The sequence below is a fragment of the Macaca fascicularis genome, chromosome 6 (genome assembly GCF_037993035.2).
Source record: "Macaca fascicularis isolate 582-1 chromosome 6, T2T-MFA8v1.1".
Lineage (NCBI taxonomy): Eukaryota > Metazoa > Chordata > Mammalia > Primates > Cercopithecidae > Macaca > Macaca fascicularis.
This window is the reverse complement of record NC_088380.1, coordinates 127,452,802-127,471,090: the sequence shown is the minus strand read 5'-3', so window position 1 is coordinate 127,471,090 and position 18,289 is coordinate 127,452,802. Positions and strand designations below refer to the sequence as shown.

At 35.4% G+C, this 18,289-nt stretch overlaps 1 long non-coding RNA gene across 1 annotated transcript in view; it reads left to right on the top strand.

The window, feature by feature from the left end:
- The window catches only part of LOC135971407 (uncharacterized), a 99,625-nt gene that overhangs the window by 39,977 nt on the left and 41,359 nt on the right, over nucleotides 1–18,289 (top strand). Inside the window, exon 2 of the long non-coding RNA XR_010587579.2 lies at nucleotides 980–1,073. This is a non-coding gene — a long non-coding RNA (uncharacterized lncRNA). The remainder of the gene's footprint in view (nucleotides 1–979; nucleotides 1,074–18,289) is intronic.

The window sequence follows — 18,289 nt, the reverse complement described above, 5'->3', positions numbered from 1 at the left end:
GCCATCCTCACAACCTCAGCTAATTCTGATTACCTCTCAAAGTTTGCATCTCCAAGTAGCATTACATTGGGTTTCATTTCAACATATGAATTTTGAGGAAACACAATTTCATCCATAGCATACATTATTCTATACAAGGTCTTACACATTGTGTTGGTGTAAATAGTATATATGTGTAACTTGTCTTTAAATGAGATTCTAAAAAGCAGGCACAGTATCTTTTTGATTTTTATTTATTTATTTATTTATTTATTTATTTATTTATTTATTTTTTGACACAGTGGTTTTTGCTCTATCACCCAGGCGGGAGTTCAGTGGCATGGTCATAATTCATTGTAACCCTAAACTCTTGGGCTCAGGCAATCCATCCGCCTCAGTCTCCCAAGTAGCCGGAACTACAGGCACATACTACCAAGCCTGGCTAATTTTATTTTTATTTTTGCGGAGACAGGGTCTCTCTATGTTGCACAGGCTGGTCCCAAACTCCTGGTCTCAAGCAGTCCTCCTGCTTTGGCCTCCAAATTGCTGAAATTACAGGCATGAGTGACCATATTCAGCCTCATTTTCTTTTGATCTCCAATGACTAGCACAGAGACAACTACTGGGATACATCTAGGGCTTATTTGCTAAATTTTGAAATAATCTATATTATGCATGTGGCATATTTAACATAAAATGACAAGTCAATATTTCTAATCATATGGTTTTTTATTAATGCTGGTATACTGACAATATTGTGGTAGTCATGAATTAGTTATGCTTAGGTGGTAAACCTTATTTTGCATTCATAGAATATTGTACTTGCACTTCATAGCACTTTTCACCAATGTAACGAATTAGGTATATAATGAACTCCTTAGCATTTTTACTATAGTTCCACAAGGATGGAGAACATATATGTCCTTTTTACCAACATATCTTATGCCAAGTGCAATGCCTTACACTGAAAAGGAACTCAATAATTTCTATCAAATTACAGGTATGAAAGTATTGAGCTTAAACAGCTATGGAAAACACGGCTATGGAAAAATAGAACATTTCAAATATTCACCAAAGAAGAAAATTTTACACAGGTAAGCCTGGGTATTAATTGCCAGTGTTAAACAATAATAATAATAATAATAACAATAATAATAGTAGCACTTAGAAAAGAAAAAGCCAGCTTTCTTTGATAATAATTACGTAGATTTTGAGGGTAAACTTCTGAACTAAAAGAACAACCTTTGTAAGGAATAATTGCAGTAACTACCCAGTTGATAAAACTTTGAAAATTCCAGAAATTGAAAACCTTGAATGCCCAAGTCACAATTTAGTCACAGGTAAACACATGGGCAGAAAAGGTTTAAATTCCAAAGAAAGTGTGGTGATACATATAGTATTTTCTGAAACAATAACTTTGTGCGCACTAAGGTAAAAAGTTATTTAAAGGAATATTAGGGTACACATATTTGGTGAAATTTATACATTAGATGTTTATGAACTGACACAGTAAATGACTAGAATGCTAAACTGTCAGTGATTAAGACAATGGTAAGGATTATTATTTCTATATGCTTTATTAAATATTTTATATAACATTTATTTTTCAAAAATGTGAAAGAAAATTTAAAATTAATTTCAAAAATTTGTTGCTAATCTTGAAAATCAACTGAGTGCACAATTGTTCATTTCTTCTCATATATCTCTCTGATGAATCTCTCCTTCAGTTACTACAAACAAAACCGTAATACTGGTTCTTATGAAGAGCACATTCAGTGGAAGTAACTGGGGCTTATAAACTAAAATTGACATTTGGCTTAAACTATGATATGAACCCATTAGCCAAAGGACAGTGATAAATACAAAATGCACATATGGGACCCTGAAAATTGATGACTCAATAGGCTAATTTAAATAAGGATGACTCACATTCCAGTAAATCTTCATTACTCTGAGCAAACTAGGTTGTAACCTTTCAGTGTTCTAAGAAGAAATTGGTTATTGACCATAAATGAAAGTCATAGAATTTGATGTGCACATAATGGAATAAGAAACAGGGAAATATTCTTCACGATCATGGCAGTTAACACTTCCATGGACCTTCTGTTGAAGTAATCCAAACCTACTTTAATGAGCTTTTCTTCCACAAGAAACATTTTCCGACTTGTGTGCATTCTGTGTGCTGTATGGCAGGATTTATTTTCTAGAGTAATGGCATCAAGCCCACAGAGCTTTCTTGTTTTGGACTTATAACCTCCTCATTCTCATTTCTTTCTTAGTTTATAATTAAATGGAACAGTACATATACATCTATGCAATTAATCATTAATATTGTAGGCATTTATCCTATGCAGTCTCTGAAAGTAATTTTCAGATATGTAGTTTTAAGGGTATCAGCAATTTGTCTTGAAGAAACATTGCGCAAAATGTGCTTTTACCATATGTCTGAAATTATGGATGATAGTTTGTTTGTATTTTCATAAAATTTCTTTTTGCATTAGCTGTTCCACATAAAATAACAGTCAAAATTTCAATATTAATACAAGAAGTTGGAAAATGACATTTTAAAATAACTTGATTTTAATAAGTATTAATTATAAAAATAGCTTAATATAGTCTGAGCTATAAATGGGATTTACCTTTTTACTAAGGTAAAAGGGAGATATTATGAATAAAAATCCTTAGTAGGAAAGAATAATTGGTTTATCAATGACTACAAACACTGTATGTGAGTTTAAGAAACAATTTATGGGCCAGGCACTGTGGCTCACATCTGTATTCCAAGCATGTTGAGAGGCCAAAGCACGCAGATTGTTTGAGCTCAGGAATTTGAGACCAGCCTGGGCAACATGATGAGACCCCATCTCTACTAAAAATACAAAAAAAAAAAAAAAAAAAAATAGCCGGGCATGGTGGTGCGTGCCTGTGGTCCTAGCTATTTGAGAAGATGAGGTGGGAGGGCCATTTGAGCCTGGGGGCAGAGGTTGCAGTGAGCCCAGATTGCATCACTGCATTCCAGTCTGGGTAACAGAGCAAAAATAATAAATTATACTTTAGGCAGAAATACATCTATATGAAAATATAAACTTAAATTTTTGTTGCTACATTAAAATATAGAAATATATTGCCATATTAATTATCAATAAATATTAACACTTTAAGCAAGGTATCTGTTTAAGCTGATAAATTCTATGAATGGGTCAATGATTATTCATTACTTTGCAAATTTCCAGAACTATGTACATTATTAGAATTAACATGTTTATTTGCAAGACACATAAGAAATCTGTGATTTAACCTTTCATACATTTGTACAGTAATTACATCAGTTGATCTTTTAAATGTATTGCTTCAGTTATTTAATGTACTACTTTAAAATATCATGTGAAATTACATGATACTCTTTTAGCAGAATGAGATAAACAAGATTAGTAAAATTAAAGTGACTTTAGTAAAAGTGATCAAGAAAAAAACACAAATTATTAATATTAGAAATAGAATAGGAATATTTTATAGGTCATTTGAACTTAAAAAATTAAGAGACTATTATAATCAACTTTAAGCCAATAAACTTGACAACATAGATGAAATGGAAAATCCTTTAAAAACACAACTTGCCGGCCGGGCACGGTGGCTCACGCCTGTAATCCCAGCACTTTGGAAGGCTGAGACGGGTGGATCACGGGGTCAGGAGATCCAGACCATCCTGGCTAACACGGTGAAACCCCGTCTCTACTAAAAATACAAAAAATTAGATGGGCGTGGTGGCGGGCGCCTGTCATCTCAGCTACTCGGGAGGCTGAGGCAGGAGAATGGCGTGAAGTCGGGAGGCGGAGCTTGCAGTGATCCAAGATTGCCCACTGCACTCCAGCCTAGGGCACAGAGCAAGACTCCGTCTCAAACACACACACACACACACACACACACACACCCCTTGCCAAAATTGATAAAAGACATAGAAAGTTTTAATTTCCTCTTAAATGCTGTAGAAATTGAGTTAATTTTCAAAATCTTATTACAAAAACTCCAATGGTTACACGGTTGAATTCGATCAAACACATAATGAATAAATCATCCAACTTCACAAAAACACTTTTAAAGATATAAGACAAGGAAAGGCTCTACAATTTATTTTATGAGGCACTCATAACTGTAATACCAAAATTTGAAAAAGTCATTCTAAGAGGTTATATAAATTGAAAAACACCTTGAATACAAATTGAATCCGACCACATATAGAAAGACAACATATTATTAAGTTGGGGTTACCAGCGTAATAAAAAGTTGGCTTAACATTTGAAAAACAACCAACATAAATAACATATTAACAAAATAGAGGAGAACATTTGTTTATTTCAATAGTCTGAGAAAAAACATTCAACCCACATGGGTAATAAAAAAGGGCAACTTTTATTCAACCTACAACCTACAAAAAGGCCTCTAAAAATACAACTGAGATGATTTATATGATGAAATATTGAACTTTTACCCCTAAAGGTTAGTAACACATAATGCATGTGAATTATACTGTAGGTTGTTCTAGGTGGTGAAAGAAGACAATAAAAATTAACTAAATATAAGGCATGAATATCAGAAAGAAAGAACAATTCTGTCTATTTGTAAGTGACATGATTGTCTTTGTAGAAAATTCTTACTAATTTCCAAAGCCACTATGAGGTTGGTGAAAAGTAAAAGAAATGACAAAAACTGCAATTACTTTTGCACTGACGTAATAAGTAACTAATAAGTAAGTAGCAAGATTTCTTGGTACAACATTAATATACAAGAGTGTCTTGCCTTTCTATATATTGCAGAAAACAATTGGGAGATGAAATTTTAAAAGTTTTACTTTTAATAACGTCAAATAACATATGTAAAAAGAAATTTATCAAAAAATACAAGATCTTTGCACTAAAATGTTGCTAAGACAAATTAAAGAAAACAAAGAAATGGGAATATACACTTTTTTATGTATTAGAATACTCAATAGGATTAAAAATGTAGATTATTTAAAAAATTGACCTAAGGTACCAATATCCCAAGTAATTGCTTTATAAAACAGACAAGTTAATTCTAAAATTTAAATTAAAAGTATCAAGGGGGTGGCAAGGATTTACAGTAGCCTAACTAATTTTGCAAATAAATAACTAAAAAAATAAAGGTCCAAGTTGGAGGATATACCCTGCCTAAATTTAGGGATTAATATATTAATATAGATCCATAGTGATCAAGACAATAAAGTATTGACATAAATAGGGCAAATAGATCAACAGCACAGAGTCCAGAAATGGAGTTATACTGATACTGTAATTCAACAGGGAAAATAAAATCTTTAAAACAAATGATATTTAAACAGTTAACTATATACTAACTATAAAACTAACTCAATATTTTGAAGGAAGGATGGTAAAATTTCTTGACTCTTACGGATACAGGAGTTAAGAAGAAATCACTTAGGCAGATAGTAAGGGTATGGGAGTCCTCGTCAGGCTTTTCTTTTTAATGAAAAGCAGCCCCAAATCATTTTCTAACAAAGAACAGCCTGTAAAGTCAAGCTGCAGGCACAGACAAGCAAGCAGGGAGCTTGCACTGGTGAATACCAGCAGGAACTAGGGACGAGACATGTTCAAGATGGCGGCTCCACCTTCCCTTCTCTTTCTCAGCCTTAGGTGTCCTGTAAGGAGCAGACAAGTTGGCCCTGATCAACTGGAAAGTCTATTTGCATAGTAAGATTAGGGTGGGACGACCAACCTTTCTTGGGCATTATGTAAATGTCATATCTGAGTGAACCAATCTGTGAGCCCTATGTAAATCAGACACCACCTCTTCTAACTGGACTATAAAATCTGGCGCTTTTCCTGCCAGCCAGTCCTTCCCGCTTGAAAACCCCTTTCTCTATGAAGAGAGCTGTTTCTCTTTCTCTTCTCTTCTGCCTATTAAACTGCCGCTCCTAAACTTCTTGTGTGTGCCCTGTCCTAATTTTTCCTGACACACAATGGTGTATCACCGCAGGGTGTATACCTGACATCCTAGCTGCTTCATTAACTCGCAGCAAACATAAATTACACATTGGAGAAGGATTATTATAGTTTATAACTTTTGAGATAAAATTGTAATGCTCTCAATAAAATGATAGGAGAATATCTTTGTGACATAGGAGTAAGCAAATACATCTTTGGCAGGACACAAAAGGAAATAATTCTAAAAGAAAGAAAAGAAAGTATCAAAAATTTTAAAAATCTGTAAATCAGAGGAAAGTATAAAAAAGGATAGGAACTGGGAGCGGTGGTTTACGCCTGTAATCCCAGCACTTTGGGAGGCCAAGGTGGGTGGATCACCTGAGGTCAGAAGTTCGAGACCAGCCTGGCCAACAGGGCGACACCATATCTCTACTAAAAATACAAAAATTAGCCAGGCATGATGGCGGTGGCCTGTAGTCCCAGATACCCGGAGGCTGAAGTAGGATAATTGATTGACCCCCAGAGGCGAAAGTTGCAGTGAACCGAGATCGCACCACTGCACTCCATCCTGAGCGACAGAGCAAGACAGTCTCAAAAAATAAAAAAAGATAGGGGTTCTGGCTCAAGATGGCTGACTAGAAGCAGCTAGTGCATACCTCTCCCACAGAGAGAAAATAAAATCAAGTAAATACTAACTCTTCACGTGGATCATTAAATAGATCATTCTGAGGTTCACAAGAGAAGTGACGGGACCCACAGAAAGCAGAGAAGAACAAAGCCAGGAAGCTGAGTAGTGGCTGACTCAGGAGCAGCACAGAGCCAGAGGAGGCTCTCTAACGCAGAGAAAAGATGAGTGATTGTTAGACGCCCAGGGATTCACACCTCTGCCGTGGACCTTTACATTCCTATTCACGGGACGTCCACATTGACACAGAGGACCACCTGGAGAATGCAGAGGCACCACCCAAGCCGACTTGTAATCCTGTAGGTCTTTGATCCCTGAGCAGCACAGTCCCAGCTGCCACCACCCTGCCAAGAAGGGAGGCCAGGCACTCTCGAGTGCTCCTGGTATAGATTCTGAGATTCTGCAGCCATGGTATGGGAAACAGCCAGACTATGTACCCCAGGACTCTCCCTGCTGCTTCTGCCCCTGCAGTTCCTGGACCAGGGAGGGATGAGGGAGGCTGGTCAATATCACGTGCCTCCAGCACAGATACCACAGCTGAGGTGTAGAGAAGCTGTGGGCAGACTAGGTGACCCACGACACCCTGCCTTGTCTTCTCCCTACCAAACAAGGTTTGCTGACTTCAGTGACAGGACCTCAATGCAGCTGCCACCCCAACATGGACCTAAAGGCAGTGCTCACCGCCCCCCCCATATGGAGCAGCATTGTTACCATCTTAGAGAAAAGGCAAAACATAAAGCTGTCTGTATTGGGTTGAGAGAGTATGTTCTGCCTCACAAACGTTGCAAGACACGCACTTTCCATGGATCACATTGTGATCTGGAGAGTATAGCATAGATATGAACCGAATGTTCTGAGTCCCAGGACATGGATAGAAAAGGGAAACCGAACATGTTCTTGCCTTTCTAGGACGTGGAGCTGATGTAGACCCCCCACCCCCTCAACAGAGACCACAGTGCATTTCATATTTCACCAGGAGCTCCCCCCAACCACCCCTACCAGGACTTTTGCCTGTGCTCATCATTGAGTTATTCATGGGCAAGCCAGGGCACCCAGTTCTACCAAGCTGGTTTCCCCCACCCAAGCTGAACAGGAAGCTCTGCACACAGGGCCCTCTACTGTCCAGACCATCACCTGAAACAAGAGAGAGTACCTCACAGTAAACAAGATAGATCAAGTACATACCCATCTGCTTTTGCTGCAACTGGCTCTTACCCATCAGCACCACCTACTGGTTTGCAGGTTAAACCACACACCTTAATATAAAATGTGCTGACAGAAGTGTACACAGCTATAGAAGCAAAACCAAAAAGACTATCCAACATATTCTACAATCCCATTCCCTGTAAAGGGTGAGAAAAAGGGAAAGGAAAAAAAAATAGCAAAATAAAACAAAATCGTATTCAAATGAAAATAATTTCAAAAAGTAAAAGTGACCACCTCTGAGAAGAAATCAGTGTGAGAAATCCGGCACCATGAAAAATCTGAATGTTGTGGCACCAGCAAAGGATCACACTACCTTTCTAGCAGTGGACTCTTACCAAAATGGAAACTCAGAAATAAAAGTTAAAGAAGTCAAAGTATTGATTGCAAGGAAACTCAATAAGAGCCAAGAAAAGATTGAAAATTAACAACAAAGAAAAATACTAAAGCAATTCAGGAAATGAAAAATAGATAAATTTTGGCCAGCCGTGGTGGCTCATGCCTGTAATCCCAGCACTTTGGGAGGCCGAGGTGGGTGGATCACGAGGTCAGGAGATCGAGACCATCCTGGCTAACACGGTGAAACCCCATCTCTACTAAAAATACAAAAAATTAGCCGGGTGTGGTGGTGAGCGCCTATAGTCCCAGCTACTCGGGAGACTGAGGCAGAAGAATTGCTTGAACCCTGGAGGTGGAGGTTGCAGTGAGCCAAGATCATGCCACAGCACTCCAGCCTGGGTGACAGAGCAAGATTCCAACTCAAATAAATAAATAAATAATAAATAAATTTCAAATAATCAAACAAATTCTGGAAATGAAAAAATTTACTTAAGGAATTTAAAAATGAAATTGAAGGCTTTAACATTAGACTAGACCAAGAAGAAAGAGTTTCAGAGCTTAAAGACAGGTCTTTTGAACTAACTCAATCAGCCAAAAATAAGAAAAGAAGAATTTTAAAATGAACAAAGCTTTAGAGAAACAAGGCATTAAGTAAAGTCACTATAACTACATCTATGAATTATTGGAAGTCCTGACATAAGAAGAAGAAGAAAAAGAAATAAGCAACATGGAAAACATATTTGAGAGAACAATTCAAGAAAATTTTCCTAATCTTGCTAGAGAGGTAGACATCTAGTTACAAGAAATGGAGAGAACATCTGTGAACATCTGACAGCATACATGACAAACATCTCTAAGGCATATAGCCTTCAGACTAGCCAAAGTCAATGCTTTAGAAAGAAATCTTAAAGACAACTAGAGAAAAGCGTCAAATCAGAGAACCAATCAGATTAACAATAGACTTCTCAACAGAAGCATTACAACCTCAAAGAGGGGGCCTATTTTTATCCTTCTTAAAGAAAACAGGTACCAGACAAGAATTTTATGTCCTACCAAATTAAGCTTCATAAATAAAGGAAAAATAAGGTCTTTCCAAGACAAGCAATTACTAGGAGAATATTTCCCCACTACACTGCTCCTACAAGAAATTCTCAGTGGATTTCTAAACGTGGAAATGAAAGGACAATACTTAACCATCAGAAAAGACAAAACAAGTACAAAGCTCACAGATTCTATAAAGCAGCTAAATAATTGAAAATTAAAAAAAAAAAAAAAACAACTACTTGGTAAGACGATTATGTCAGGAACAAAACCTCACATGTTAATATTAACCTTGAATGTAAATGGTCTAAATGACCCAATTAAATGTTCCAGAGTACAAACTGAATAAAAACAAAACAAAACCCAACCACCTGCTGTCTACAAGAGACCTACCTACTGGGTAAACACACATTCAGACTCAAAGTAAAGGAGTGGAAAAATATATACCACACAAATGGAAAACAAAAGTGAGCAGGAGTAGCGATTCTCATGTCAGAAAAAACAGACTTTAAATGAACAAGTGTGATAAAAGACAAAGAAGTGCACTACGTAGTGATAAAAGGTTCCATAAGCTTTAACTATCCTAAATATATATGCACTCACAACTGGAACACTCAGATTCATGAAACAAATACTACTAGACCTAAGAAAACAGACAGATCGCAATACAATGATAGTGGGGGATTTTAATACCCCTACTGGCATGACTACATAGATCACTGTTATGGTTTGACGGTGTCCCCACCCAAATCTCATCTTAAATTTTAGCTCCCATAATTCCTATGCCTTCTGCCATGTTTGTGAGGCCTCCCCAGCCACATGGAACTGAGAGTCCATTAAACCTCTCTTTGTTAATAAATTATCCAGTCTTCAGTAGGTCTTTATCACCAGTGTGAAAACAGACCAATACAATCATCAAGACAGGAAACCAATAGAGAAATTTTGTATTTAAACTGTACTCTAGACCAAATGTAACTGATAGACATTTACAGAATATTGTGCCCAACAACCACAGAATATACATTCTCATCTGCTCAAGGAACATTCTCCAAAATTGACCATATGTTTCGCCATAAGGCAAGTCTCAATAAAGAAAAAAAAAATCAAAATTAAATCAAGTATTTTCTCAGGCCACACTGGAATAAAATTAGAAATCAATACAAAGAGGACGCTCAAAACTACACAAGGGCATGGAAACTAAACAATTTGCTCTGGAACAACTTGTGAGTAAGCAACGAAATTCAAGCAAAAATTAAAAAGTTATTTGAAATGAATGAAGATAGAGACCAAAACCTCTGGGTACAGCAAAAGCAGTGTGAACAGGAAATTCATGGTATGAAATGCCCTAGATAAAAAAGATAGAAAACTCTCAAGTTCAGAAAACCTAAAGTTGCACCTAAAGGAACTAAGAAAACAATAAACCAGACCCAAAGCTAGCAGAAGAAAATAAATAACGAAGACCAGAACAGAACTTAATTAAATTAAGATGAAAAGAGTCATACAAAGTATGAATAACAAATTGGTTCCTTAAAAGCATAAATAAAATTGACAGACTAGCTAGACTAAGAAAAAAGAAGTTTCAAACAAACACAATCAGAGACGATAAAGGTGACATTACAACTGATAACAGAGAAATACAAAAGATCATCAGAGACTACTATAAACACCTTTACACTAACAAGTCAGGAAACCTAGAAAAAATGGACAAATTCCTGGAAACATACAAACTCCCAAGACTGGAACAAAAAGAAATCACAACCATGAACAAATCAATAGTGAGCAATGAAATTTAATTAGTAAGAAAAACCTTTCAACAGCAGAAAATGCCCCGGATAGATGGATTTACAGTCAAATTTTATCAGTTCAAAGAACTGGTACCAGTATTACTAAAAATATTCCAAAAAATTGAGATGGGATTTATCCCTAATTCTACAAGTCCAGTATCATGCTGATACCAAAATCAGACAAGGACACCACAATAAACGAAAACTACAAGCCAATATCCCTGATGAATATAGATGCAAAACCTCTCAACAGTATACTGGGGACTGATCCAACAGCACATCAAACAGATAATTCATCACAATCAAGTGGGCTTTATTCCAGAGATGCAAGAATGGTCAACATATACAAATCGATAAACATTATCTATCACATAAACAGAACCAAGAACAAAAGTCGTGTGATCATCTCAATAGATGCAGAAAAACATTTGATAAAATTCAACAATTCATGATAAAATCCCCAATGAACTAAATCATAGACAGAAACACCTCAACAAAATAAGAACCGTATATGATAAGCCCACAGGAAACATCATAGCAAATGGGGAAAAGTTGAAAACATTCCGCTAAGAACTGGAATAAGACAAGGATGTCCACTCTCACGATTCCTATTCAACATAGTCCTGGAAGTCCTAATCAGACAAGGGAGGGAATAAAAATGCACCCTAATTGGAAAGAGGAGGTTAAATTGACTCTGTTCACTGAAGACATGATCATATATTTAAAAATCCCTAAAGACTCTTCTAAGATACTCTTAGACTTGATAAGCCACTTCAGTAAAGTCTCAGGATACCAAATCAACATACAAAAGTCAGTAACATTTCTGTACATCAATAACGTTGAAGCTGAGAACCAAATTCAGAAACCAATCCCATTTACAACAGCCACTCAAAAAAAAAAAATAAATAAATAAAACACCTAGGAATACATTTAACCAAGAAAGTGAAAGATACCTACAACAACTACAAAACACTGCCAAATGAAGCCATAGATGACACAGCAAATGGAAAAACATCCCATTCTCATGGATTGGTAAAATGAATATTGTTAAAATGACCTTATTACACAAAGCAATCGACAGATTTGACTAAACAATTACTATCACATTTCCAATGTCATTTTTCACAGAATTAATAAAATCAATCCTAAAGTTCAACCAAAATAAAATTAACAACAACAACAACAACAACAACAACAACAAAAAGCAAGGAAAGAAAAAAAGACCAAGCCAGGCTCAATGGCTCAGGCCCGTAATCCCAGCACTTTGGGAGACTGAGGTGCACAGATCAACTGAGATCAAGAGTTCGAGACCAGCCTGGCCAAAATAGTAAAGCCCCATCTCTAGTAATAATACAAAAATGAGCCAGGCGTGATGGTGGGCACCTGTTATCTCAGCTACTCAGGAGGCTGAGGCAGGAGAATACTGACCAGTATTGTGGCCCACTGCACTCCAGCCTTGGCAACAAAGCCAGACTCTAGCTCAAAAAAAAAAAAAAAAAAAAAAAAGCAACTCCAGTAACCAGAGTACTACTAAGCAAAGGTAACAAATCTGGAAGAATCATATTTCATTTCCTTTCTTCACATTACAGTACAAAGCTATAGTAACTAAAGCTGCATGACACTGACACAAAAATAGACACATAGAGCAATAGAGGAGGACAGAGAACCCAGAAATAAAACTACATACTTATAACCAACTCATATTTAATAAAGTTGACTTAAGTAAACAATGGAGAAAGGACACTCTATTCAATAAATTGTGCTAGGAAAACTGGCTAGCCATATGCCGAAGAATGAAACTGGGCCTCTATCTCTCACCGTAAACAAAAACTAACTGATGGATTAAATATTCAAATGTAAGACTAGAAACTATAAAATTACAAGAGGAGAACCTAGGGAAAACTCCTCTGGACATCGGCATATTCAAACAATTTATGACGAAGACTTCACAAACAAGTGGAATAAAAACAAAAATACACAGTCAGAAGTTAATTTAACTAAAATGCTTCTGCAAACAAAAGACATAATCAACAGAATAAACAGACAGCCTACAGAAAGGGAGAAAACATTTGTAAATTATGCCCCTGGCAAAGGATTAATATCCAGAATCTGTAAGGAACTCCAAAAACAAGAAAAATATTAAAAACTGCAGAAAGGACATAAACAGGTATTTCTCAAAAGAAGAGATACAAGCAACCAACAAGCATGAAAAAACTCTCAACATCACTAATTACTAGAGAAAGCCTAATTAAAACCACACTGAGATGTCACATTTCACCAGCAGAATGGCTTTTATTTAAAAAGTAAAAAAAAAAAAAAAAAAAAAGTTGATGTAGATACAGGGAAAAAGGGATGCTCATACACTGCTAATTGGAAAGTAAATTAATTCAACATCTATGGGAAACAGTATGGAGCTTTCTCAAAGAACTAAAAATAGAACTACCATCCCACCCTGCAATCCCACTGCCAGGTATCTACCAAAAGGAAAAGAAATGATCCTATTAAAACGATATCTGCACTCTTATATTTATTACAGTGTTATTTATAATAGCAAAGTCCTAGAACCAACCTAAATGTCCATCAATGCATGATTAAATAAAGAAAATGTGATACACACACACACACACACACACACACACACACACACATACACCATGGAATACTATGCAACCATAAAAAGAATAAAATCATGTCCTTTGCAACAACATGAATAGGACTGGGTGATGGGTACACTAGAAACCCAATCGCCACCAATGCGCATGTAATTCTCATGTTACAAACCAGTACATGCGCCCCTGAATCTATAATGAAAAAAATTAAAAGGGAAAAGTAATCATAATCTGGGAGAAAATGTAGCAAATATCTATCTAACAAAGAATTTGTATCAGAATACATAAATAATTCTACAACTCAATTACTGACACAAATAACTCAATATAAAACAAACAAATACTTGACACTTCACAAGGAAATAAAAATAAAAGTAAATAAACTTATTAAAACATGCTTAACATCATTAGTCATCAGGAAAATTTAAATTAAAACCAGAAAAAATATTATGGCACACCCACTATAATGGTTGAGCTGTATTAAAAAAAAAGAAAAACAAAAACAAACACACTAGCAACCCAAGTGTTTACCAGAATGGGAAACACCAAGGACTCTCATAATTTACTGGGGAAATTACATATATATATATATATATGTATGTGTATATATATGTGTGTATATATATATACAAAAATTTTGAAAATCTGCTTGAAGTCCTTAAAAAATTGAACATATACCTTGCTCATTACCCAGAAATTCTAATTCTAGGTATTTATGCAAGAGAAATGAAAACACAAAAAGCCTTGTACAAAATACACACAGCAGTACTCAGAGATAAAAACTATAAACAACTGAAATATTCATCAACAGAAAAATGAATAAATGCATTTGGTTGTAATATAATCATATTTTAAAACATTGCTCAGTAGCAAAAGGGATACATTACGTACATATACAACAATATGGTTGAATCTCATAGACAAGCTGAGGAAAGGAAGTTGGACATGAGAATATACACTTGATGATTCCATGTATGTAAAAATCTAGAAAAGTCAAAACCATTCTGAAACAAATAGTCACCCCAGAATGAGTAGACATTGAGTGTTTGGGACACATGAGAATTTCTGTAGTGATGGAAATCTGTATCTTGATAGAGTTGTACAAACATTTATCAAACTCATGAAATTCAAAATTTTATATTGGTGCATTTTACTGTATCTAAAATTTACCAAAAAAAAACTTTAAGCAAATATTGAATTTTAGCTACTAGGTTTGCTTTCCCTGATGTTACGAGTTGGCAATTTTGAAACTATTCTGTCTATATTCTAGAGTTGAGCAAATGAATATAAATTTTGGGAATAATGGAGACATATTTTTCCCTATTGGGGAAATAAATTACAAATATGAAAAAAAGAATGTCTAAAAAGTATGTTGTGTTGTTGATTTTGAAAGAAAATCATCAGTATTAACTCATGGCTTTTTATATATAGGTAAAAGAAAGAAATACAAATAAAGAAATAAATGTAGTGTGTGTGTGTGTGTGTGTGTATACACACCTTAATATCTTGTGTGTATTTATACTTTTACTCTGCCTAGAAGCAATAAAATACCGGTAGCAATGAACACATTTAGCACTCAGAAGCTTGGTTACTAAATATTATTTTTCATTTGAAAGGAGCTAGACTTTCTTAAAGAAGGATGATTCCAGGTCTTGGACAAGGAAAACACAAAATTAGCCTATTTGCCAGAAAGTAGGAATATTTGCAAAGAATTAAGGTAATATATAAAAAGTCAAATTGAAAGGGTTCCTAATTCCCAAATCTGTATAAATTTGAATATCTAAAATATATAATTATAATATTATATTATAACCCATATTATACAATAAGAATCCATTATTCCATTCTAATATAAATTAGCAAGCAAGTAGGAAAATTTCTTACTGTAGAATGTCAAATGATAAAGAACAAATCACTGAATTAAGAAATTATAAATGGATGCTAAAACTAGTGAGTAAACATTTGATTGATAGTTGACTATCTACATATAGTCGATGTAAACTCCTCCAAACTACTGATTAATTGCAAATGAAAAATAGCAACATTACAGTGGAGAAGAGTAGTAGTCTCCCCTTAAAGTAATCAAAGTTAATATGAGCAATATTGGTATAAAACAAACTCATAGTCCTCCTGATACCCACTAAAAAGTCTATATCAATTTTGTGATACATCTGATACTAATGCGTAAGCCGGGTCTATCTATCACACACACACAAAATCAGAATTACCAAAATTAAGAGACAGTCTACAAAATAACTATTCTGTACTCTTTAAAAATGTTAATGTCAAGTAAGAAAAGACAGTCATTTTCAGATTTAAATAAACAGATATGACACATAAGTGCAATGTGGAATCATAGGCTGGATTCTGGACTGGGGGCATAAGATGGAATTTAGCCGTTTTGAGAGATAAACTTTGTGCTTTCGGTAGGATAATGTTATTTTAACAATGTAAAATTTTCTGATCTTGATTATTGTGCTGTTGTGTAAGAAAATATCAGTGTTTAACAAATGCAGTTAGAAATCTTTAGAGGTAAAGAGACATAATGTCTACAACTTACAAATGGTTCAGGGGTAGAAAGAGAATGAGAACAAGTGACTGCAACTGGGGCAAAAAGTAAACAGGTAAGAAACATACATATTGGAATTCTCATTTTTGCAACTTTTCAATAACTTTAAATTTATATCAAAATTAAAAGGTGTAAAAATTAAAAGAGAGACTGAGAAGTAGTAACTAGTAATGTTGAATATAAAAGAAATATATAGTGCTGGAATCTAAGTGCAGAGAATGTGTCAAGGATGAGAAAATGTGATCAATTGTGTCAAAAAATGATGTCAGCCCAAGTAAGATGAGAATGAGAAATGACTGCAGTTTTTTAAAGAAAGTTTTCGTGCTGCTGATGGGAATAAGTCAGGAGATAACAAAAACAAAACAATGATCCAGGATAGAGAGGGGACAGTCACTGGAGTGGTATCCTTAAGTAGGTGAGAGTATATTCTAGTGCTTAAGTAAATGAATTAGTTTTAGACATAAGCTTGTGTGGATTAATCTGGTGACAGATGGGAAGGCAGAGTCTGCCAGTACAGATACTTGTAGATGGGTAAAACTAGGGGTGGGAGTTTGTGGAAACTTTCTTCCTTCAGTTTAAATGTTCAGTCATCAGTTAAGAATGAGGATGTGAAGAGACACAACAGTGGTTAGAAAATAAAGGAGAATATATAATTTGAGTAGAATAATAAAGTAAAGGAAGATTTCTAAAGATCATTAAAGACACAAACTCTTCTTGTTCATTGTTTTATAGTGGAATGGAGGAGCAAGTTTATTGTTCTTTCTAGCCCTATCCAATTGTATGGATATATCTCTATAATGGGTATTTGAAGAATTAGATTTAACCATAGTTCTAGTTTAACCTAGTCATTTAAAGAAGCAAGGGAGGGATAAGGGAATTGGAGTTTTATCAAAACGAGTGCTTATAATTAATGCTATGTAAGGAAGGAAAAAATGTTAAGAATGTAAGTGACTGTGACCGCAATTGATGTCAAGTAAGAAAAGACAGTCATTTTCAGATTTAAAGTGGGACGGGCCTTTGGAATGGGAAACGGGGCACTAAAGGAAGGAGTGGAGAAAGAGAAGACATATTCAAAGTGAAATACAGAAAATAATGAATAATGTAGAGTTTGGGGTAAAAATAAGATCTAGGGTATGGTAGGAAATGGTTGATGAAAGGTTGAAGTCAAGATGAGAGGTACTCAAGAAATGAGGGGGAAAGATGCTGGAAGATCCATCTATGTGTATATATTTACATTGTCAAGAATTTAAGACCATGGAAGTGTTGAAGATAGCAACAAAGAGCCAGGAGCTAAATATCCAAGAAATGAAGAGGAATAGCCAAGGCATAGGTAGATGATGGAAAGAATGAAAGATAAAGGTTACTATAATCTTTTATCATAGGATTTATGTCTGGGTGGTGGGGAGGTTTCCAGAGGAGCACAAGAGAATTGTCTAAAATGGCCTGTAAGCAAACTACATTATAGATGACACCAACCCTCTCTTAAAGCTCAGTGATAAAGACAACTAGGGCTAAAAAAGCAGCCACTGATTTGAAGTTTCAGGGGAAATTGATTCTTTCAGGAAAAATCCTAGATTTTTTTAAAAGCTGGAAAGTGAAGGGAAGTTTAGAGAAGAGTTTGTAAATGCGTTTTTTTGGGGGGAGGGGAGGGATATTGATAATGTACTGTGAATTACAAACAGCAAGTTAAACCTTTCTGAGAAAGGGATAGAACAGGAGATAGAAAGGGTAATTAGAGTGAGGTGACCATGACAGAGAAATCTGAGGTTCTTGGTGGTAATTACATAAAGACGAAGGGAAAGTTTAATAAATTACTTGTTCTGGATTTAATATGAATAGAGTTAGCAAGGTTGTGAGTGTAGTGGGTAGGGAGTGATGAGTATCTGGTGCACCATCTTGACCCAGTTGTTTGGGAAAGCAAGTCTGGGAACTTATGTCTTACTCACTCTGTGAAAACTTATTTATGAGTGGAATTTTAGGAGTTCAAAACCTGAAGAGGTCTTAGACCAGTGGGTGTGTTTACCCTTGAATTCTATTGACAAAGGGGCAATTTTACATCAAATTTAATCCGACTTAAAGATGTTAATATTGGCCAGGCGCCGTGGCTCAAGCCTGTAATC